Here is a 25,087-nt window from a genome sequence, read left to right on the forward strand (position 1 = left end):
ATTGCAGAGGAGTGGGGAGCCCCCATGTGCCCTGTGTATTGTGAGGATTGCAGGGGAGTGGGGAGCCCCCGTGTGCCCCGTGTATTGTGGGGATTACAGGGGAGTGGGGAGCCCCCGTGTGTCCTGTGTATTGTGGGGATTACAGGGGAGTGGGTAGCCCCCGTGTGTCACGTGTATTGTGGGGATTACAGGGGAGTGGGGAGCCCCCGTGTGTCCCGTGTATTGTGGGGATTGCAGGGGAGTGGGGAGCCCGCGTGTGTCCCGTGTATTGTGGGGATTGCAGGGGAGTGGGGAGCCCCCATGTGTCCCGTCTATTTTGGGGATTGCAGGAGAGTAGGGAGCCCCCGTGTGTCCCGTGTATTGTTGGGATTGCAGGAGAGTGCGGAGCCCCCGTGTGGCCCATGTATTGTGGGGATTACAGGGGAGTGGGGAGCCCCCGTGTGTCCCTTGTATTGTGGGAATTACAGGGGAGTGGGGAGTCCCGGTGTCTCCCGTGTATTGTGGGGATTGCAGGGGAGTGGGGAGCCCCCGTGTGGCCCGTGTATTGTTGGGATTGCAGGGGAGTGGGGAGCCCCCGTGTGGCCCGTGTATTGGGGGGATTGCAGGGGAGTGGGGAGCCCCCGTGTGGCCCATGTATTTGGGGGATTGCTGGGGAGTGGGGAGCCCCCATGTATTGGGGGGATTGCAGGGGAGTGGGGAGCCCCCGTGTGTCCCGTGTATTGTGGGGATTACAGGGGAGTAGGGAGCCCCCGTGTGTCCCGTGTATTGTGGGGATTACAGGGGAGTGGGGAGCCCCCGTGTGTCCCGTGTATTGTGGGGATTACAGGGGAGTGGAGAGCCCCTGTGTGCCCCGTGTATTGTGCGGATTACAGGGGAGTGGGGAGCCCCCGTGTATTGTGGGGATTACAGGGGAGTGGGGAGCCCCCGTGTGTCCCGTGTATTGTGGGGATTGCAGGGGAGTGGGGAGCCCCCGTATGTCCCGTGTATTGTTGGGATTGCAGGGGAGTGGGGAGCCCCCGTGTGGCCCGTGTATTGGGGGGATTGCAGGGGTGTGGGGAGCCACCGTGTATTGGGGGATTGCAGGGGAGTGGGGAGCCCCCGTGTATTGGGGGGATTGCAGGGGAGTGGGGAGCCCCCGTGTGCCCTGTGTATTGTGGGGATTGCAGGGGAGTGGGGAGCCCCGTGTGTCCCATGTATTGTGGGGATTACAGGGGAGTGGGAAGCCCCCATGTGTCCCGTGTATTGTAGGGATTGCAGGAAGTGGGGAGCCCCCGTGTAGCCCGTGTATTGGGGGGATTGCAGGGGAGTGGGGAGCCCCCGTGTGGCCCGTGTATTGGGGGGATTGCAGGGGAGTGGGGAGCCCCCGTGTGTCCCGTGTATTGTGGGGATTACAGGGGAGTGGGGAGCCCCCATGTGTCCCGTGTATTGTGGGGATTACAGGGGAGTGGGGAGCCCCCGTGGGTCCCGTGTATTGTGGGGATTGCAGGGTAGTGGGGAGCCCCCGTGTGTCCCGTGTATTGTGGGGAGCCCCCGTGTGTCCCGTGTATTGTGAGGATTGCAGGGGAGTGGGGAGCCCCCGTGTGGCCCACGTATTGTGGGGATTGCAGGGGAGTGGGGAGCCCGCGTGGGTCCCGTGTATTGTGGGGATTGCAGGGTAGTGGGGAGCCCCCGTGTGTCCCGTGTATTGTGGGGATTGCAGGGTAGTGGGGAGCCCCCGTGTGTCCCGTGTATTGTGGGGATTGCAGGGGAGTGGGGAGCCCCCGTGTGTCCCTTGTATTGTGGGAATTACAGGGGAGTGGGGAGTCCCGGTGTCTCCCGTGTATTGTGGGGATTGCAGGGGAGTGGGGAGCCCCCGTGTGGCCCGTGTATTGTTGGGATTGCAGGGGAGTGGGGAGCCCCCTTGTGGCCCGTGTATTGGGGGGATTGCAGGGGAGTGGGGAGCCCCCGTGTGGCCCATGTATTTGGGGAGTGGGGAGCCCCCATGTATTGGGGGGATTGCAGGGGAGTGGGGAGCCCCCGTGTGTCCCGTGTATTGTGGGGATTACAGGGGAGTAGGGAGCCCCCGTGTGTCCCGTGTATTGTGGGGATTACAGGGGAGTGGGGAGCCCCCGTGTGTCCCGTGTATTCTGGGGATTACAGGGGAGTGGAGAGCCCCTGTGTGCCCCGTGTATTGTGCGGATTACAGGGGAGTGGGGAGCCCCCGTGTATTGTGGGGATTACAGGGGAGTGGGGAGCCCCCGTGTGTCCTGTGTATTGTGGGGATTACAGGGGAGTGGGTAGCCCCCGTGTGTCACGTGTATTGTGGGGATTACAGGGGAGTGGGGAGCCCCCGTGTGTCCCGTGTATTGTGGGGATTGCAGGGGAGAGGATAGCCCGCGTGTGTCCCGTCTACTGTGGGGATTGCAGGGGAGTGGGGAGCCCCCGTGTGTCCCTTCTATTGTGGGGATTGCAGGAGAGTAGGGAGCCCCCGTGTGTCCCGTGTATTGTTGGGATTGCAGGAGAGTGGGGAGCCCCCGTGTGGCCCATGTATTGGGGGGATTACAGGGGAGTGAGGAGCCCCCGTGTGTCCCATGTATTGTGGGGATTACAGGGGAGTGGGGAGCCCCCGTGTGTCCCTTGTATTGTGGGGATTACAGGGGAGTGGGGAGCCCCGGTGTCTCCCGTGTATTGTGGGGATTGCAGGGGAGTGGGGAGCCCCCGTGTGGCCCGTGTATTGTTGGGATTGCAGGGGAGTGGGGAGCCCCCGTGTGTCCCTTGTATTGTTGGGATTACAGGGGAGTGGGGAGCCCCCATGTATTGTAGGGATTACAGGGGAGTTTGGAGCCCCCGTGTATTGTGGGAATTACAGGGGAGTGGGGAGCCCCCGTGTGGCCCGTGTATTGGGGGGATTGCAGGGTAGTGGGGAGCCCCCGTGTATTGGGGGGATTGCAGGGGAGTGGGGAGCCCCCGTGTATTGGGGGGATTGCAGAGGAGTGGGGAGCCCCCATGTGCCCTGTGTATTGTGAGGAGTGCAGGGGAGTGGGGAGCCCCCGTGTGCCCCGTGTATTGTGGGGATTACAGGGGAGTGGGGAGCCCCCGTGTGTCCTGTGTATTGTGGGGATTACAGGGGAGTGGGTAGCCCCCGTGTGTCACGTGTATTGTGGGGATTACAGGGGAGTGGGGAGCCCCCGTGTGTCCCGTGTATTGTGGGGATTGCAGGGGAGTGGGGAGCCCGCGTGTGTCCCGTGTATTGTGGGGATTGCAGGGGAGTGGGGAGCCCCCATGTGTCCCGTCTATTTTGGGGATTGCAGGAGAGTAGGGAGCCCCCGTGTGTCCCGTGTATTGTTGGGATTGCAGGAGAGTGCGGAGCCCCCGTGTGGCCCATGTATTGTGGGGATTACAGGGGAGTGGGGAGCCCCCGTGTGTCCCTTGTATTGTGGGAATTACAGGGGAGTGGGGAGTCCCGGTGTCTCCCGTGTATTGTGGGGATTGCAGGGGAGTGGGGAGCCCCCGTGTGGCCCGTGTATTGTTGGGATTGCAGGGGAGTGGGGAGCCCCCGTGTGGCCCGTGTATTGGGGGGATTGCAGGGGAGTGGGGAGCCCCCGTGTGGCCCATGTATTTGGGGGATTGCTGGGGAGTGGGGAGCCCCCATGTATTGGGGGGATTGCAGGGGAGTGGGGAGCCCCCGTGTGTCCCGTGTATTGTGGGAATTACAGGGGAGTAGGGAGCCCCCGTGTGTCCCGTGTATTGTGGGGATTACAGGGGAGTGGGGAGCCCCCGTGTGTCCCGTGTATTCTGGGGATTACAGGGGAGTGGAGAGCCCCTGTGTGCCCCGTGTATTGTGCGGATTACAGGGGAGTGGGGAGCCCCCGTGTATTGTGGGGATTACAGGGGAGTGGGGAGCCCCCGTGTGTCCCGTGTATTGTGGGGATTGCAGGGGAGTGGGGAGCCCCCGTATGTCCCGTGTATTGTTGGGATTGCAGGGGAGTGGGGAGCCCCCGTGTGGCCCGTGTATTGGGATTGCAGGGGTGTGGGGAGCCACCGTGTTATGGGGGATTGCAGGGGAGTGGGGAGCCCCCGTGTATTGGGGGGATTGCAGGGGAGTGGGGAGCCCCCGTGTGCCCTGTGTATTGTGGGGATTGCAGGGGAGTGGGGAGCCCCGTGTGTCCCATGTATTGTGGGGATTACAGGGGAGTGGGAAGCCCCCGTGTGTCCCGTGTATTGTAGGGATTGCAGGAAGTGGGGAGCCCCCGTGTAGCCCGTGTATTGGGGGGATTGCAGGGGAGTGGGGAGCCCCCGTGTGGCCCGTGTATTGGGGGGATTGCAGGGGAGTGGGGAGCCCCCGTGTGTCCCGTGTATTGTGGGGATTACAGGGGAGTGGGGAGCCCCCATGTGTCCCGTGTATTGTGGGGATTACAGGGGAGTGGGGAGCCCCCGTGGGTCCCGTGTATTGTGGGGATTGCAGGGTAGTGGGGAGCCCCCGTGTGTCCCGTGTATTGTGGGGAGCCCCCGTGTGTCCCGTGTATTGTGAGGATTGCAGGGGAGTGGGGAGCCCCCGTGTGGCCCACGTATTGTGGGGATTGCAGGGGAGTGGGGAGCCCGCGTGGGTCCCGTGTATTGTGGGGATTGCAGGGTAGTGGGGAGCCCCCGTGTGTCCCGTGTATTGTGGGGATTGCAGGGTAGTGGGGAGCCCCCGTGTGTCCCGTGTATTGTGGGGATTGCAGGGGAGTGGGGAGCCCCCGTGTGTCCCGTGTATTGTGGGGATTGCAGGGGAGTGGGGAGCCCCCGTGTGTCCCGTGTATTGTGGGGATTGCAGGGGAGTGGGGAGCCCCAGTGTGTCCCGTGTATTGTGGGGATTGCAGGGGAGTGGGCAGCCCCCGTGTGGCCCGTGTATTGTTGGGATTGCAGGAAGTGGGGAGCCCCCGTGTGTCCCGCGTATTGTGGGGATTACAGAGGAGTGGGGAGCCCCCGTGTATCTCGTGTATTGTGGGGATTACAGGGGAGTGGGGAGCCCCCGTGTGTCCCGTGTATTGTGGGGATTACAGGGGAGTGGGGAGCCCCCATGTGTCCTGTGTATTGTGGGGATTACAGGGGAGTGGGGAGCCCCCGTGTGTCCCGTGTATTGTGGGGATTACAGGGGAGTGGGGAGCCCCCGTGTGTCCCACGTATTGTGGGGATTGCAGGGGAGTGGGGAGCCCGCGTGGGTCCCGTGTATTGTGGGGATTGCAGGGTAGTGGGGAGCCCCCGTTTGTCCCGTGTATTGTGGGGATTGCAGGGGAGTGGGGAGCCCCCGTGTGTCCCGTGTATTGTGGGGATTGCAGGGGAGTGGGGAGCCCCAGTGTGTCCCGTGTATTGTGGGGATTGCAGGGGAGTGGGCAGCCCCCGTGTGGCCCGTGTATTGTGGGGATTACAGGGGAGTGGGAGCCCCCGTGTGTCCCGTGTATTGTTGGGATTGCAGGAAGTGGGGAGCCCCCGTGTGTCCCCCGTATTGTGGGGATTACAGGGGAGTGGGGAGGTCCCGTGTATTGTGGGGATTACAGGGGGGTGGGGAGACCCTGTGTGTCCTGTGTATTGTTGGGATTGCAGGAAGTGGGGAGCCCCCGTGTGTCCCGTGTATTTTTGGGATTACAGGGGAGTGGGGAGCCCCCGTGTATCTTTTGTATTGTGGGGATTACAGGGGAGTGGGGAGCCCCTATGTGTCCCGTGTATTGTGGGGATTACAGGAGAGTTTGGAGCCCCCGTGTATTGTGGGAATTACAGGGGAGTGGGGAGCCCCCGTGTGGCCCGTGTATTGTGGGGATTGCAGGAGAGAGGGGAGCCCCCATGTATTGGGGGGATTGCAGGGGAGTGGGGAGCCCCCGTGTATTGGGGGGATTGCAGGGGAGTGGGGAGCCCCCATGTGCCCTGTGTATTGTGAGGATTGCAGGGGAGTGGGGAGCCCCCGTGTGAACCGTGTATTGTGGGGATTACAGGTGGAGTGGGGAGCCCCCGTGTGTCCTGTGTATTGTGGGGATTACAGGGGAGTGGGGAGCCCCCGTGTGTCACGTGTATTGTGGGGATTACAGGGGAGTGGGGAGCCCCCGTGTGTCCCGTGTATTGTGGGGATTGCAGGGGAGAGGATAGCCCGCGTGTGTCCCGTCTATTGTGGGGATTGCAGGGGAGTGGGGAGCCCCCGTGTGTCCCTTCTATTGTGGGGATTGCAGGAGAGTAGGGAGCCCCCGTGTGTCCCGTGTATTGTTGGGATTGCAGGAGAGTGGGGAGCCCCCGTGTGGCCCATGTATTGGGGGGATTACAGGGGAGTGAGGAGCCCCCGTGTGTCCCATGTATTGTGGGGATTACAGGGGAGTGGGGAGCCCCCGTGTGTCCCTTGTATTGTGGGGATTACAGGGGAGTGGGGAGCCCCGGTGTCTCCCGTGTATTGTGGGGATTGCAGGGGAGTGGGGAGCCCCCGTGTGGCCCGTGTATTGTTGGGATTGCAGGGGAGTGGGGAGCCCCCGTGTGTCCCTTGTATTGTGGGGATTACAGGGGAGTGGGGAGCCCCCGTGTATTGTAGGGATTACAGGGGAGTTTGGAGCCCCCGTGTATTGTGGGAATTACAGGGGAGTGGGGAGCCCCCGTGTGGCCCGTGTATTGGGGGGATTGCAGGGTAGTGGGGAGCCCCCGTGTATTGGGGGGGATTGCAGGGGAGTGGGGAGCCCCCGTGTATTGGGGGGATTGCAGAGGAGTGGGGAGCCCCCATGTGCCCTGTGTATTGTGAGGATTGCAGGGGAGTGGGGAGCCCCCGTGTGCCCCGTGTATTGTGGGGATTACAGGGGAGTGGGGAGCCCCCGTGTGTCCTGTGTATTGTGGGGATTACAGGGGAGTGGGGAGCCCCCGTGTGTCACGTGTATTGTGGGGATTACAGGGGAGTGGGGAGCCCCCGTGTGTCCCGTGTATTGTGGGGATTGCAGGGGAGTGGGGAGCCCGCGTGTGTCCCGTGTATTGTGGGGATTGCAGGGGAGTGGGGAGCCCCCATGTGTCCCGTCTATTTTGGGGATTGCAGGAGAGTAGGGAGCCCCCGTGTGTCCCGTGTATTGTTGGGATTGCAGGAGAGTGCGGAGCCCCCGTGTGGCCCATGTATTGTGGGGATTACAGGGGAGTGGGGAGCCCCCGTGTGTCCCTTGTATTGTGGGAATTACAGGGGAGTGGGGAGTCCCGCTGTCTCCCGTGTATTGTGGGGATTGCAGGGGAGTGGGGAGCCCCCGTGTGGCCCGTGTATTGTTGGGATTGCAGGGGAGTGGGGAGCCCCCGTGTGGCCCGTGTATTGGGGGGATTGCAGGGGAGTGGGGAGCCCCCGTGTGGCCCATGTATTTGGGGGATTGCTGGGGAGTGGGGAGCCCCCATGTATTGGGGGGATTGCAGGGGAGTGGGGAGCCCCCGTGTGTCCCGTGTATTGTGGGGATTACAGGGGAGTAGGGAGCCCCCGTGTATTGTGGGGATTACAGGGGAGTGGGGAGCCCCCGTGTGTCCCGTGTATTCTGGGGATTACAGGGGAGTGGAGAGCCCCTGTGTGCCCCGTGTATTGTGCGGATTACAGGGGAGTGGGGAGCCCCCGTGTATTGGGGGGATTGCAGGGGAGTGGGGAGCCCCCGTGTGGCCCGTGTATTGGGGGGATTGCAGGGGAGTGGGGAGCCCCCGTGTGTCCCGTGTATTGTGGGGATTACAGGGGAGTGGGGAGCCCCCGTGTATCCCGTGTATTGTGGGGATTACAGGGAAGTGGGGAGCCCGCGTGTGTCCCGTGTATTGTGGGGATTGCAGGGGACTGGGGAGCCCCCGTGTGGCCCGTGTATTGTATTGTGGGGATTACAGAGGGAGTGGGGAGCCCCCGTGTATTGTGGGGATTACAGGGGAGTGGGGAGCCCCCGTGTGTCCCGTGTATTGTGGGGATTGCAGGGGAGTGGGGAGCCCCCGTATGTCCCGTGTATTGTTGGGATTGCAGGGGAGTGGGGAGCCCCCGTGTGGCCCGTGTATTGGGGGGATTGCAGGGGTGTGGGGAGCCACCGTGTATTGGGGGATTGCAGGGGAGTGGGGAGCCCCCGTGTATTGGGGGGATTGCAGGGGAGTGGGGAGCCCCCGTGTGCCCTGTGTATTGTGGGGATTGCAGGGGAGTGGGGAGCCCCGTGTGTCCCATGTATTGTGGGGATTACAGGGGAGTGGAAAGCCCCCGTGTGTCCCGTGTATTGTAGGGATTGCAGTAAGTGGGGAGCCCCCGTGTAGCCCGTGTATTGGGGGGATTGCAGGGGAGTGGGGAGCCCCCGTGTGGCCCGTGTATTGGGGGGATTGCAGGGGAGTGGGGAGCCCCCGTGTGTCCCGTGTATTGTGGGGATTACAGGGGAGTGGGGAGCCCCCGTGTATCCCGTGTATTGTGGGGATTACAGGGAAGTGGGGAGCCCGCGTGTGTCCCGTGTATTGTGGGGATTGCAGGGGACTGGGGAGCCCCCGTGTGGCCCGTGTATTGTATTGTGGGGATTACAGAGGGAGTGGGGAGTCCCCGTGTATTGGGGGGATTGCAGGGGAGTGGGGAGCCCCCGTGTATTGGGGGGATTGCAGGGGAGTGGGGAGCCCCCGTGTGGCCCGTGTATTGGGGGGTTACAGGGGAGTGGGGAGCCCCCTTGTGTATTGGGGTTTTACAGGGGAGTGCTGGTGGCATGCGTGCTGGAGTGGGGGTTGCAATGGGTGGGGGCTATGCGTTTGGGCTGAGGGCGGGTGCAAGTTAGTGCCCATCATCATTTCCTAAACTGCTTTGACGCACATTCACGTGAAATGTATTGCCACTCAGAGACAAGCTCTCTGCACAGCAATGACAATGCCAAACAATCAGAGGCCAGCAACTGACATTGGATTTCCGACGCATGACGTTACTGCCGTGCACTGGCACACCAATGTCAGCTCCTGGTACTGTAATTGGTGTCCAGAAGGCTTGTGTCTGCGCAGCAATGATTTCATTAAAATATGCCCCCAAGGACGCATATTTAATTGAGATAAAGCATGTACATTGGCTGTCCGGTACCAGATATTTTCCAGAATTACTATATGTTGCCAATTGGGGCGTACAAAACAAAAAAATGCAAAATAAAGCTTGAAAAATATTTTCCCGCTTAAAATTGCTTTATATCGGAATTAAACATTTCGGGTTTATCGACATATCCGTAATAACCCAAGCTATATAACACATATGATAAATGTCATTTCAAAAAATAAAACACCAAAAAAAGTTGCAAAGAATAATTCCTTGCAAAATAATGCCGAGTTTGAGACCCATGCTACAAACGTTGCTTTCTTTTATCATTTTACTTTAAGCGTATAAATTCTTACAAGGCTGTATGTATTTTCTAGGAGATCAGACAATGGCAGAAATGGATAATAATTTTGACTTGCTACCTCAAGATGTCTACTGTACTGGGAATTCAACTGATGTGGTATAGTATCCTTATTTTCCTTACTATTGATTAACTGTAACTGCCGTCTTTTAAGTTATGACTTGTACTATGTTAAAATATATAAATTGACTGTCTGAAGTTGCTTGTTTGCATATATATCAATGTATGCAATGTAAAAATTAACTCGCCCTGTTAATCTTCCAGTCTGTTTAATAACTTGTGTGAATTTGAGAGGAATATGATCCTGGCTGCTGCATTGAGAATAAATTGAGACTGTATGTTTGTTTAAAATTACTGTATATGCTTGAGTATAAGCCAAGGTACCTAATTTTACCACAAAAAAATGGGAAAACTTATTGACTCGAGAATAAGTCTAGGGTAGGAAATGTAGCAGCTACTGGTAAATTTCCCCATCCTGGTATGCCTGGCTCCCCTCACCCCCCCCCAATCCTGTTATTCATGGCCCTCCATCACTGCACAAAAAAAAAAATCATTCTACTCACCTTCCTTCCTCCCCTCTACTACAGCGCTGCATCCTGTCTGCTGCAGCTCATGTCAGCATCTGACCAGCACATGGCATCACAGCTGTGCGCTCTCAGACGCTGATGTGAGCTGCTGCCGACATATTCTCCATGCCAGGACTATGGGTTTGGAGAGGAGTGAATATGCATTCTTTTATATCAGGTACTGTCGGCAGGAGCTGTGCTCAGTGCTCCTCTGTGCCCGCTACTAAAGAGAATGAATATTCAGTCTTCTCCACGCCCATGGGAGTCGAGAAAAGGGAATATTTATTTCCCTTTACAGTGGGCACACGTGGTAGCTGAAGCAGTGGCTACTGTGTTTATCCCACTACTCCGCAACCCCACCACTATCCACCACAGGAATTTCTTTATGGTTTTAATACAGGTCCGCTGCAAAATTGACAATGGAAGCGTCATTCATGGGATCTTATTGTGGCTTGACTCTACTAAATCCATTTATCTACTTTTTCTTAATTATAACTGTTACCACCAAATGTTTTTCTTCATTAAAAGGGTTGTATGGTCACAAGGATAGGTCTTGTTAAGGGAGGGCAATAACCCTTCACGGTTGACCAAGTGAGTGTCAAATTATTATGTTGATTGCGCAATCCACAGAAAACCAAACGGAGGCAATGCGTGCTCTGTATTGGGAGGATTCAAAGAATCTCTGATCCCGTTTATTTTGCTTAGCATTTTATATTGTTTTGAGTATATCAAATATCCAATCAACTCTACAGCCATACTACAATACTATAGGTTAACTGATGTTAGTACAATTATTACGGCAAACACATATATGGTCATATTATCATGGTTAGTTTGAAGCACTATGGAAATTTTACAAGGTCAAACCTGGCCTAAACAAGTTAGATAACAGGAGCCGAGTGTCTGACAAAATACAAAATGTTCTTGTGAGAAAAGGTCAGTGTGATAAAGTTGCATGGGAAGAGAAAGAAAAATGTATGTTATGCAAGGAGTGATAATAACATGATTTTAAAGCAAGCAGACAAAATGGAGTTGCTCTAGCATGAGTATCAATATGTCCTTTACATTCCCCCCTAAAAATTATGTTATTATCAACAATAGAGGTGCTTTCCCAGGGTCATGTTTTGAGCCTGAGGGACATTGGTCTTCACCCAATTAGTGCCCTTGTTACCAATTGGGGCTGTCGCGGCATGTCCATCCCCCCTTGTTAGTTGATATAATCATAAGCTCAGATCTGAGGTTGGTCGGCGCAAGCGGGTAAAGGTCATCATTCCCTTGTCATCCAAGTCCTCAATGCTGGTTACATGTCCGTGTATAGTAGCACTGGATGTCGGTTAACAGCGTCCTCCTTGCTCTCTATTGACTGACAGGTTTTCCTCATGCAAAATGGGATACAATAAAAGACTAGTTTTAGTAAAACATATATTAACAAGATGCAAGCAGCAATATGCAACACTCCTTGGTCAATTCATTATGTTTGTTATACTCTTCTCTGAGTTTCCTAATGTCTTCCATTTTAGTCTTTAACCGTATGGTAGAGTTGGGGTCAATATATGGGTCAATATAGTGACAACAGGCTGGGCCTACAACCTGACACATCCCTTGTTGAGCTGCTGTCAAATAGTCCAGCACTAAAGTATTTTGATTAGCCACTATAATAAGCTGATTCTGCACTGCAACAGTAGTATTAATTACTTCCAATATATTCCAAATCTGGTCATCTAAGTAGTCAGTGACTTCCACTAACTTGTCCCACATTTATGTAACCATAGGGTAGAGGAAGACAGTACTGGCTATCTTATTGGGTATACTCATTTGAACTAAATTAGGTCTTCCTGATGGGCGTGGGGTGTTGTCTTTGGCACATTTATAGATGGTATGAAGAGGGATGGCTCTCATATCTACTTTACTATGGGGAATAAGATAAGTGGCTGAAGTTAGCCGGCCCAGCGTACAAGTCCCCCCTACTCCGACTGGGAGCCATTTATACGCATTATTCCCACACACCCAATATGTGGCTGATGGCAAATCCATCCCATAAAGCAGAGTGCTGTAATACTAATTTATGTACCAAATCGATAAAAACTGTGTTATTTGATAACATACATCATGAAGACATTTGTCCCAGGGGGCTACAATATCCAACATCCGGATTACCATATGTTGGATCACTAGGCTTATATTAAGAAGATTCATTACAAGGGACGTTACCAGATATTTTATAACGTGTCATTGGTGCCTTTTATAAACAGATTTGCATGTACCCATGAGTGATTATGAATGTATCTTTCCAATAATGATGGTCTGGGACGGACCGCCAGAAAGGGCATACTAGCGGCTGAAACTGGTGAGTGAGTACATATCCAACAGTCACTGATCTGGTTGTTTTCTAATTGTCTCAATTCTTGTACCAAAATCTGATGGTGAGTAATGAACTTATTATTAAAGGGGTCAGTACTCTGTTGTAGGCTATTCCAGGTATTGACTAGTTTAACCATACATATTATCATAAAACATCTCAGCTGTTGGGATTGTCAGGAGCACTTGGTATGGTCCGTCATACAATGGTTCTAGTCCATGTTTCCAAACATGCCTCTTCACATACACATAATCTCCAGGCCTGAGGGTATGACAACCTTCTGCATCAGCTGGATCTGGAATAGAAGATGATACTAACGCATGGGTGTTAGTTAGGGCTTTGGCAAGCTGAATCACATATTGCACAACATAATCTGTTTCTTCTGATAATTGTTGTGGGGTAAATCTAGCTATGGCTGGTTGTGACCTAAATAGTATCTCATAGGGTGACAGTTTGTGTTTCCCTATGGGGGTGGTGCGTATGTGATATAGTGCAATGGGAAGGAGCTCAGGCCACTGGACCGTAGTCTCCTGCATCATTTTGGTTAACTGCCTTTTCAGTGTGCTATTCAATCTCTCCACCTTGCCACTTGACTGTGGATGGTAAGGAGTATGTAACGTCATTGTTGATCCGATCATGGTAAGTATTTCTTGATATACGCATGAGGAAAAGGCTGGTCCTTGATCACTTTTGATAACCTCTGGGACTCCATACCGGCAAACAACTTCAGAGACCAGCTTCTTGGCCGTAGTCTTGGCAGTCATGTTTGGAACGGTGAATGCTTCTGGCCAACTGGAAAACATATCCACTACCACTAAGCAGTCCATGGGCCCAGGCCGCAACGGCTGGATACAGGAGTCGAGGCAAACAGTACAGTTGTTTCTTCTTCCATAGCCCATCTATCAACTTAGTACCCGCCTCCTTCCACGACTGGCATTCTTATTTAGAGCGTAGAGCGTGTGGAGCGTAGCTTTGTGATTGGAGGGACCGGTTGATGCTCTTCTGCAGGTTGATCCTGGATTGGCACGGAATTTAGCTGTTTGGCCTGTTGCCGCGTAAGAGCCATGGACATGGATATCAGAAGAAGAGCTGCTTGCTTAGCATGGAGATCAGCAAGTGCATTACCTCTTGCTTCAGGGGCATCTGGTCGGGTATGAGCTTTTACCTTTATGACAGCCAACTGTCTTGGTAGTTGCACCACTTCCATCAATTGTCTGACGCTTTCAGCATTTTTCACAGGAGAACCTGCAGTCAGAGCTTTGAGCTTTGCTTCCTGTGCTGACATACTGGGAGGTAAGACTGCAGCCTCTACCAATGTATCTTCAGTTGTGACAGCATATCCAGTATGAAACCTGCCAGAGGTGTCAACATATCTGGATCCATCCGTATATAACGTAAGTTCTGGGTCATCCAAGGGTACTTCCCCCACTAGAACAAGTGGAGTTGACTCCGCAGTAATTTGTTCCGGACAATCATGCAGCGGAGCCTCTTTCCCCTCTCCTTCAGGTGCAGGCAGCAGGGTGGGTGGGTTGATGGTGGTGCACCGGTGTAACTTCACATTTTCTGGCAACATCAACGAACACTGCAGCCACAGGTGTCTCTGTGTAGACAGATGTTTAGGTTGCTGTAAAGCCAGAACAGCCGCAATATCGTGTGGGACATAAATGTGAGTCTCATGTCCAAGGATGATGTCCACCGTCTTCTCAAGTAACTGCTGTGTGGCGTGAACCGCTCGTAGACAGCTGGGGAAGGCCCTGGCTACCGGGTCCAGATGCGCTGAGTAATACCCAACTGGGTGCTGCTCTGCACAGTGTCTCTGCTTGAGTATTCCGGCTGCATGTCCTCCTGTCTCAGAGACATACAAATGGAAAGACATTCCAAGGGCAGGGGCTGTCATTATCCTTGACTTTAGTTTCTCAAAGGCTTGTTGCAGCTGTTCTTGGTGGTCCTTGTTGTTTACATCAGCCAGAGTGTCTGTAATGCACACGCCCGGGCTGAGCGGCGTGTGTGTGTGATTCCACTGGACCGTGTCGGAGAGTGAATGCCTGGAGGGGCGTAACTAGGTATTCACCCGATCCGACCAGGGTTGCACGACGGCATACGACGCCAGTGCACCAAGGAGGAACCGAGCAGAGGGACCAGGTGCTACTCCAGGACAGACCCCGGACACGGCTGTTGACCCACACAGGGGAATACAGGAACAGACTGGTTAGGCTGGCACACAGACTGGTGGGTATAGGCAGGCACGACTGGTATGCAGGCAGGCGGGTATGCAGGCAGGGGGGTACAGGCAAGCACGGCTAGAGTGCAGTCAGGGAGGCACTAGCAGGTAGGAACACAGGCGGGATAGGACCCAGTACACACTGGGACTCAGGAACAGAACCACAGATGTGGCGGACAAACACAGCAGAGTAAGGCCACCCAGAGTGGTGAGCGACAGCAGGGCTAGACGAGACCGCCTGGAGCAGTGAGCGAGAGTAGAGCAGGACGAGGCCGCCTGGAGCAGTGAGCAAGGGTAGAGCAGGACGAGGCCGCCTGGAGCCGTGAGCAAGAGGTCAGAGCTGAGCGAGACTGCCGGAGCAGTGAGCAAAGAAGTCAGAGCAGAGCGAGACTGCCGGAGCAGTGAGCAAAGGAATCAGAGCAGAGCGAGACTGCCGAAGCAGTGAGCAAAGGGTCAGAGCGGAGCGAGACTGCCGGAGCAGTGAGCAAAGGGTCAGAGCGGAGCGAGACTGCCAGAGCAGTGAGCAAAGGGTCAGAGCGAAGCGAGACTGCCGGAGCAGTGAGCAAAGGGTCAGAGCGGAGCGAGACTGCCGGAGCAGTGAGCAAAGGGTCAGAGCGGAGGGAGACTGCCGGAGCAGTGAGCAAAGGGTCAGAGCGGAGCGAGACTGCCGGAGCAGTGAGCAAAGGGTCAGAGCAGAGCGAGACTGCCGGAGCAGTGAGCAAAGGGTCAGAGCGGAGCGAGACTGCCGGAGCAGTGAGCAAAGGGTCAGAGCGGAGCGAGACTGCCGGAGCAGTGAGCAAAGGGTCAGAGCGGAGCGAGACTGCCGGAGCAGTGAGCAAAGGGTCAGAGCGGAGCGAGACTGCCGGAGCAGTGAGCAAAGGGTCAGAGCGGAGCGAGACTGCCGGAGCAGTGAGCAAAGGGTCAGAGTGGAGCGACTGCCGGAGCAGTGAGCAAAGGGTCAGAGCGGAGCGAGACTGCCGGAGCAGTGAGCAAAGGGTCAGAGCGGAGCAAGACTGCCGGAGCAGTGAGCAAAGGGTCAGAGAGAGCGGAGCAAGACTGCCGGAGCAGTGAGCAAAGGCAGAGCAGGCTAGAACCGCCGGAGCGGTGAGCAAGGCAGAGCAGGCTAGAACCGCCGGAGCGGTGAGCAAGGCAGAGCAGGCTAGAACCGCCGGAGCGGTGAGCAAGGCAGAGCAGAGGGGACAGGGCTCTGTTCACACGGAACAGACAGGAAGGGAAAGGCAGAACCAGATACCCACAGGGTACTTGCAGTGAAGTAGCGAGTGGACCACAAACTCACAAACGGAAGTACAGTGACAACGAGCAGGAGTTAGGTACGAGTTCAGACTCTGCAGAAAAAGGAAAGGTACGGACATAGAGAAACTCAGGAAACAGGCTAGAAGAGTATACAGACAAGAACAGACACAGTAGCAAGATACAGGAGCGGGTCTAGGTATGCAGCCCCTAGAAGGCGGGAGGAACAGGCTAGGAGCGTGTTCAGACAGGACAGACAAGATACGGGAGCGGGTCTAGGTATGCGGCCCCTAGAAGGCAGAACGAACAGGCAAGGAGCGTGTTCAGACAGGACTGGAAATACAGCCTACAAGAAAGGCAAGCAAGCAAACACAGAAAGGGACCTGGCACATTCAGAGTGAGAGCACACTGAATGAAACACAATGCTCAGGCAGCGATTCATTGGAGCAGCTGTGTTAAATATCAGATGACAGACAGCAATAGGCTGAGGACACACAAGGGGTGTGCCTGCAGCAGGTACAAAAAGCAGGAAGTGATCGGGCGCCTCCCTTAAGCAGCAGACACAGAGGCAAGCAGACAGCATGGAGGGAAGCCATGCTAGCAGACTGGACTGGAGAACAAGTGCGCGCTCTTGCACAGTGGGAGATGGACCACTATGCAAGGACGCCGCCAGGTATGTTACAGTGTCTGCATGAGACGTGAGGCCTCTGGGATCCATTGTCTGCAGTATGTACATAGTCCGAGGAACCGTTGCAGCTCTATGGAATCTTTTGGGAATGGTAGTGCGTAGATGACCATCTTCCTTCCTTCTGTGAGATGTCTGGCACCCTGAGTAAGGCAATGGCCTAAGAAGACCACTTGACCGAGGCAAAACTGAAGTTTCAAGGCTGAGACTCGACAATTCAGTTTTGCTAGATGCTTGAGGAGGCTAACACTGGCCCTGATGGACATTTGCTCCGTGTAAATGTAATGTAATATGTAAATACAAACAGAAACTGACAGTCTTTGTGTAGTGGAATGCTAATAAAAAAAAACAAAAACAAAAATGTTTGCTAAATCAATTACTGTAAACCAGACAAGACAACGTGTATGTGCATCTATTAGAAACTTAAGGATATATGACCATCTAGAGAATTAGTTTACATCACCATATTTTAGCCCTAATGTCAAAGTGGACATAAATATCTGCTGTTGAGGGCAGTGGATCGATCAGCCAACTTATCACACACTGATCATGATGATCTTCCTCATACACATTCTGGGTGTAGTGTGTATTGCTGCCTGTATTTCGGGTGTGCCAAGATGGCTACCACCAGAAGGAAGCATACTACAGGAAGGGTGCACCAAGATGGCCACCACCAAAGGGACATCTGGTCAGAGGCCGGAGGTGATGCAATGGGTGTAGCAACATGGCCGCTGCAGGAAGGGTTGGAACTTTGGGCGGACATAGGTATAACAGATGAGGATGGGGCACTAGAAGTGGCTTGGGTAGTAGCGAGGGGAGTGCGTGACATGCAACACAATAATCTACTGACAATGGATTCTGCTGGCCACAATTAGAACATTTCCAACAATTCATTACTCCGCCATTATCGGAGAGCAGTATCTTTGTAATACACATAACATAGCGTCGTCTTTCCCTTATTGTCTGCATTTTCTTTCTCCATTCACCTCTTTTTTTTCTGCTCTGTATCAAAACAAGGCCGTTTTGCTATGCTAGCAGCTGTAACTGGGCGCTTATCTGGCAGCGCGCATATTTCAGTTAACCATTTAAGTTTCTCCACATATCTACATACTTTTTCCTTCTGTCAACAAACTCAGCGCAACCTTCAGCCCAACTTTTCCCTCACATGCATTCACTTTTCAACATTTCGACATTCCATTATCTTCCTTGCTGCATTTAACATCTTGTACTGTAATCTTACACAATGACATTACTCTTTTTTCTCTACATGTATAACAACCTGACATGATAGCTGTCTGGCTCTTGTAGCCATCACCTCTCCTTCTCTTAACGGACCATGGTCATGGATGTAATCATTAGATGCAGCTTGTATTGTAGGTCCCCCAATACGACATATCTCTGCACCTAGCCCCCACCCATGCTGCAGTTTCGCATTTGCTGCGTTTACAATGATCCCAACCTGCTGTTGTGGTATACTCCCCATACCTATTCTCAGTATAGTAGAGAATTCTGAAGGACCATTCAGTAAAACAGACGCCACCTCCTCTTACTAGCGTCCATGTTCTATTTCCCCAGTTTGGGAGAGGGTGAATACGGAAGAGTTCAGAGGACCCTGGGTCTCTCTGAATAGAGTATGGACCATGGCAGGGGTAGGTGGGGGTAGTGGTTTATAATACCCCCCGTCAACGTTAAGTAATGGGTTGGTGCTACAACACCGGGTTTACGTGCTCCACAATTATAGCACGTCCTGCGCCATCCTGGATTAGTGACCCAACACACATTACAGAGCCAACCGTCTGGGTTATATGATGGTTGCTGGCTCTCAGTGGGAAGTGCAGGGTCTTTAATCTCATAAGGTATAAGTTGCTCGCTCAGTTTCCGGATTGAGGGGCTGGGGTACTGCTACATTTGTGGGGGTAGGGGATGCTTCTTTAGGGGCTTTAGATTCGGGTTGTGGACGCATAAGTACTTCCTCCTGTACTTTTTCCCCATCAGCTTCATTTTGTAACACAAAACAAACAGTTTTTGTCACAGTGCTAGATAATTTTCCCTTCTTTACATAAAAATAATTGAAATAACCAGGCTTCATCTCCTCCTCCTCTATTTCAACATATCCTTCATCACAAATCTCATGTGCCACTTTCCTAAAGTTTTCAGCATCTTCCAACAATCCACAGCAGTCAACTAATCTACCCCTTTGCTGCCTGATGCCTTCATCCCACAACACAGGCTGAAGCCTCCCCTCCACAGGAAAATTTAACACCTTAAACACTTTTGGCGCGTGCTTAAATTATCTTTTCCCTTCTCGACTGATCATGATATTCATCACATCCTCCCTCTCCTGCGGGGGAGACAAATTCTTTCTGCTCCACAGAAACATTGATTATTCACTACAACTGACAAAAAGATACTTAATTTGTGCACAGCGGAGTCTGGCCAGAGCTCCCAGCTGTTCCACTACTAACTCACCCCTTCCGTCGGGGGAATTCTTTCACACAACAAATGAAAGGAGGAGCACTTCTGCAGCTATGCAGCTTTGCAGTTTTGCAGCGCTCCAGACACTCGATATACGTATATCTACTTGCGTGCCCTACCCAATCTTCGATCACCTGTCGCGACTGAAACTAACAATGTTCAGTCTCTCCTAAGGATTTTTTGTCAGAAGCTGAGAAAGATTCACACAATATTCACTTGTCAATCCGAGGTGATACTGCTTGGAAGTTAAATAATATCAGACCCCTAATGGGACTACACCCCTTATAGTCTTACCTTTGACTATATCCAACCAGGACGTCCGGAGATACTGCAAACAACCACACACCACGTGGAAACCACGCCAAACGGTCAGTGTCACTAGTAAAAAACCGGTGCACTTACCGTGGCTTTTTGTGGGGGATGATCAGTCCCAATTCCAGTGGTGGAGGCTGAAAGCAGGTCTCTCTTTGTGGACGTCCAGAGGTGGAGGGGTGTCCGAGTCATGGCACCAACTGTTAAGGGAGGGCAATAACCCTTCATGGTTGACCAAGTGAGTGTCAAATTATTATGTTGATTGCGCAATCCACAGAAAACCAAACGGAGGCAATGCGTGCTCTGTATTGGGAGGATTCAAAGAATCTCTGATCCCGTTTATTTTGCTTAGCATTTTATATTGTTTTGAGTATATCAAATAGCCAATCAACTCTACAGCCATACTACAATACTATAGGCTAACTGATGTTAGTACAATTATTACGGCAAACACATACATGGTCATATTATCATTGTTAGTTTGAAGCACTATGGAAATTTTACAAGGTCAAACCTGGCCTAAACAAGTTAGATAACAGGAGCCGAGTGTCTGACAAAATACAAAATGTTCTTGTGAGAAAAGGTCAGTGTGATAAAGTTGCATGGGAAGAGAAAGAAAAATGTATGTTATGCAAGGAGTGATAATAACATGATTTTAAAGCAAGCAGACGAAATGGAGTTGCTCTAGCATGAGTATCAATATGTCCTTTACAGTCTTAAGTATCAGATTAATGAGAATCTGAAACCCAGCACCTCCACTGATCATCCATACATGAACACATGGACGCAGATGCAATGCATAGCTCCATCCAATGTTAATTTGCCAGTAATTTGCTACAGAAAAGCTCATATTTAAGGGCTCTTTCATGCGTCAGTATCTCTGGTAGGAGTGGTGACATTTTTCACATGTACCAGAGACACTGACACACGTAGACCCATTAAAATCTATGGGTCTGCTCACGTCAGTGTCTTTCCACAGACCGTGTTTTTGTGTGCTCCACACGCTGACATGTCCGTTTTTCTGCTGATACACGGTCCACAAAAGTGCCTCACGCTGAACACATGGATGACATGTGTGTCATCAGTGTGACACATACCGGCGCCTGGGAATCAGCGCTACAGTTAGCGCTTTTCCCAGGCGCCAGTTCTGAACGCTGCCCTCGTCTTGGTTCCCTGCCGGCACTGCAATCAGCACCAGCAGGGATAATGATGAAGGTAGTAGTAGTGTACTGTGTCCCCACCTGTAAAAATAAGAATTAAATAATAAAATCCATATACTCACATCTCCTATGTGTTCCCCGCTGTATCCATGTCACCGCTGATGCCCGGGAGAATGAGCCGCACCGGAGCTGAGCTCAATGAGTGACAGGACTCCGCTCCAGAGAGGCTCATTCTCCTGGGCTCTTGGTGTGAGCGGTTGCATGGATTACAGTGGGTGAACATACGTCCGTACAGGTGAGTAAGTATTTTTTTCTTATTTTTACAGGTGGGGACACTGCGGGAGTAGACTACCACTACCCTCATTATTATTATTATTATTTATTATTATAGCGCCATTTATTCCATGGCGCTTTACATGTGAAAAAGGGGTATAATACAAGAACAATTACAATAATCTTGAACACAATGTGACAGCGACTGGTACAGGAGGAGCGAGGACCCTGCCTGCGAGGGCTCACAATCTACAAGGGATGGGTGAGGATATAGTAGGTGAGGGTAGAGCTGGTCGTGCAGCGGTATGGTGGAGCGGTGGTTACTGCAGGTTGTAGGCTTGTCGGAAGAGGTGGGTCTTCAGGTTCCTTTTGAAGGTTTCCACGGTAGGCGAGAGTCTGATACGTTGGGGTAGAGAGTTCCAGAGTAGGGGGGAAGCATGGGAGAAATCTTGTATACGGTTGTGGGAGGAGGAGATAAGAGGGGAGTAGAGCAGGAGATCTTGTGAGGATCGGAGGTTGCGTGCAGGTATGTAACGGGAGACTAGGTTGGAGATATATGGAGGAGACTGGTTGTGAATAGCTTTGTATGTCATGGTTAGGGTTTTGAACTGGAGTCTCTGAGCAATGGGGAGCCAGTGAAGAGATTGACAGAGAGGAGAGGCCGGGGAATAGCGGGGGGACAGGTTGATTAGTCGAGCAGCAGAGTTTAGGATAGATTGGAGGGGTGCGAGAGTGTTAGAGGGGAGGCCACAGAGCAGGAGGTTGCAGTAGTCAAGGCGGGAGATGATAAGGACGTGCACTAGTGTTTTTGCAGACTAATGGTTTAGGAATGTGCAGATCCGGGAGATATTTTTGAGTTGGAGTCAGCAAGAAGTGGAAAGGGCTTGGATATGTGGTTTGAAGGAGAGTTCTGAGTCCAGGGTTACCCCAAGGCAGCGAGCTTGAGGGACTGGGGAGAGTGGGCAGCCATTGACGTTGATAGATAGGTCAGTTGGGGGGGTTGAATGAGATGGCGGAAAGATGATGAATTCTGTTTTGTCCATGTTAAGTTTTAGAAATCTGGCAGAGAAGAAGTATGAAATAGCGGACAGACATTGTGGGATTTTGGTTAGTAAGAAGGTGATATCGGGTCCAGAGAGGTAGATCTGTGTGTCATCAGCATAGAGGTGATAATGAAAGCCGTGAGATTCTATGAGCTGTCCCAGGCCGAAGGTGTAGATGGAGAAGAGCAGCGGTCCTAGAACTGAACCTTGGGGGACACCGACAGATAGGGGGAGAGATGAGGAGGTGGTCTGTGAGTGGAAGACACTGAATGTCCGGCCTGTTAGGTATGAGGAGATCCAGGAGAGGGCCAAGTCTGTGATGCCGATAGATGAGAGAGTCTGTAGTAAGAGGGAATGGTCCTCATCATTGTCCCCGCTGGTGCTGATGGCAGGGCAGAAAGGAAACCATGATGAGGGCAGTGTTCAGCATCGGCGTTTGGGAACAGTTTTAACTGCAGCACTAATTCCCAGACGCCGGTACGTGTGATCCTGATGCGGCATACGTGTGACACACATGTGACACGGATATGTCCGGTACTGGAAATATCCGGACGTGTTAAATTGGCCTAAGAGTGTTATTCAGCAACCTGCCTGAAACAACTGTGGATGTAGGACAGCTGCGATTGTTAACCTATTAAATGCTGCTGTTAATCTGTGCCAGAATTTACAGTGCGCTTGTGGTGGTGGATGGGAAGGGGGTTCATTCTTTGCTCCCATTGGCGCCCCTGTGACATGATCGCAAAGTGGAAATGGGTTGCCATGATGGGCAGGGGTCTGCTGAAAGCTCCTGTACCTGTCATGACTGATATTTGCTATATGTATGTAGCATAAGCAATCACAGGTTCAGGTCCCCTAAGGCAGAGGTCCCCAAGCGCCGCTGACAGTTGTAGAGGATCAGCAGGGAGAAAGCCAGCATGTGATCAGTAGCCTATAAGAAAAGAGGAGGAGGGACTGGCAGTGAATAGATAATTAGCCATGCGGCCCTACTCGCAGAATTTGCTCAGGCAGGAGCAGGGACAAGCAGGTCATGTGTGTCCAGTGCTCCTTCCCCTCCTGCTAGCTGCGAGTTGGAGGGGGAGGGGCTCTGGATGCTAATGGGCAGCTAGATATGACGTCAGGTGTCCCACCCTTATGACTCCTGTAGCTGTGTTCTGGTGTCGTGCGGCCCAGCAGCAGATTTTCTGCTTAAAGTGAAAAAAGCAAATAACAGTGAAAATTCATAGCAGCAGTGGCTGTGTCCAGTAGCAGCAGTAGTGGTCATCATCATCAGATGGGACCGTCTTGTTGCAGGAAAACAAGCCCAGTGCTCCCACTGATCCAGGGAAACAAGCCTGGTGCTCCCACTCATTCTGAACCTATGGTAAGTTGAATCACATTCTCATTATAAATGTCATAATTATATGATAAGTATGCACTAAGCTCCACCCCTCCATAACCCCACCCACATATGACCAAAGCCCCGCCCCCACCCCCACCGGGCCATTGAAAACTGGTCTTGCTTAAAGCCGGTCCCTGGTGCAAAAAAGTTTGCCGACCACAGCCCTAAGGGCACTAATAAATACAGTTCCAAGTAAAAAGAAATATGAATAGAAAATGAACAAAATATTAAACCTCTTCACTTCCCTTTTTCAGAATGTAGCAATAAATTGTTTTTTTTTTAATTGGGGGAAAAAAGTCCAATCTATCAAAATATTAAGTAAATTAATCCAATAGCTAAATGGTGTTGCTAAAAGGAAATGAACACCTGAATTCCATATTGTCTGCTGCAACACAAAAAAGGTACAAAGGCGATGAAAACATCATATGTACCCCCAGGGGCGGACACAGACTGTAGTGGGCCCCTGTGAAATTTTTGCCCCCCCCCCCCTGCCCTTCATAGGGCAACAAAGTTATGTAAACATATCCCCCCCATGTGCATCTCTCATCCCCCCCCCATGTGCAGCTCTCAAACCCCCCCATGTGCAGCTCTCATCCCCCCCATGTGCAGCTCTCAAACCCCCCCCCCCCCGGCATCTCATCCTCATCTCCCCCCCCCCCATATGCAGCTCTCAACCCCCCCGGGCATCTCAAACCCCCCCCGTGCATCTCATCCCCTCCACCCCCCATGCATCTCTGATTCCCCCCACTCCTAGTTAATTCATTGTATTTAAAACAAATACAACTTGTTATACTTACCCCCATGCGATCGCTGCAGAATCCTGGCGCTCGTCCACGTCGCTGCCACCAGGTTCTCCTGACTTCCGGCCATGTGACGGCGCCGTCACATGACCGGAAGTCAGGGGAATCATGAAGGTGCTGCCGCAGCAGCACTGTTACACAGAGGAAAGCAGCGCTGAGATGTCCCAGCGCTTAGCGCTCAGCATGGGGCCGGGGGCCCAGGGCCGGCTCCAGGTTTTTGTGGGCCCCGGGCGAAAGAGTCTCAGTGGGCCCTTTAACACATACCACGATTCATGATGCACAGATACCGAAGAGAAATATATATATAGTACAACGCAAAGATTTCACTTCTTACATTACATGAGTGATATCTATTGTAAATTCCACAATAGCTCAGAAACCAGCGAATCGCTCCACACAGTATACTGGCCCCCATAAAATGCTCCATACAGGAGACTGGCTCCCATAAAATGCTCCATACAGAATTCTGGCCCCCATAAAATGCTCCATACAGGATACTGGTCCCCATATAACGCTCCATACAGGATACTGGCCCCCATATAACGCTCCATACAGGATACTGGCCCCCATATAACACTCCATACAGGATACTGGCCCCCATATAACGCTCCATGCAGGATACTGGCCCCCATATAACACTCCACGCAGGCTGTTCCCCCCACATAATGCCCCATGCAGGCTGTTTCCCCCACATAATGCCCCACGAAGGCTGTTCCCCCCACATAATGCCCCATGCAGGCTGTTCCCCTCCCCCCCATATAGGATGTCACCCCCCATTATAATGCCCCATGCAGGATGACACCCCCCTTCCTTATAATGCCCCATGCAGGATGTCACACACCTCCCCTCCCATATAATGCCCCATGCAGGATGTCACCTCCCCCTCCCTTATAATGCCCCATGCAGGATGTCACCCCACCCCTATAATGCCCCATGCAGGATGTCACACACCCCCACCTCACCCCCTCCCTTATACTGCCACAGGCCTCCATACAATAAAAAAACAAATCAAATACTCACCTCACGTCTCGCCTGCTGCCACTGCTCCGGACTCAAGCGTCGCCGGCCTCATCTCGCTCTGCGCTGTGACTGCTCAGGAGAGAGCGCGGTGTAAAGACGTCACTGCGCCCTCTGACCTGAGACGTAACATTGCAGCAGCCGCGGAGGATGCAGGAGCTGCTGCGGAGGCACAGGGAGGGGTAAGTATTGTGCCGGGGCCCTGAGCA

General features: G+C 52.8%; 1 long non-coding RNA gene across 2 annotated transcripts in view; it reads left to right on the forward strand.

The window, feature by feature from the left end:
* The window catches only part of LOC141270700 (uncharacterized), a 96,525-nt gene that overhangs the window by 28,816 nt on the left and 42,622 nt on the right, over window positions 1–25,087 (forward strand). For both annotated transcript variants that reach the window (XR_012321717.1, XR_012321718.1), the window contains exon 3: window positions 9,355–9,437. This is a non-coding gene — a long non-coding RNA (uncharacterized lncRNA). The remainder of the gene's footprint in view (window positions 1–9,354; window positions 9,438–25,087) is intronic.

Source organism: Phyllobates terribilis, unplaced genomic scaffold (genome assembly GCF_046119375.1).
Source record: "Phyllobates terribilis strain yellow unplaced genomic scaffold, ASM4611937v1 Scaffold_5__5_contigs__length_657084704, whole genome shotgun sequence".
Classification (NCBI taxonomy): Eukaryota; Metazoa; Chordata; class Amphibia; order Anura; family Dendrobatidae; genus Phyllobates; species Phyllobates terribilis.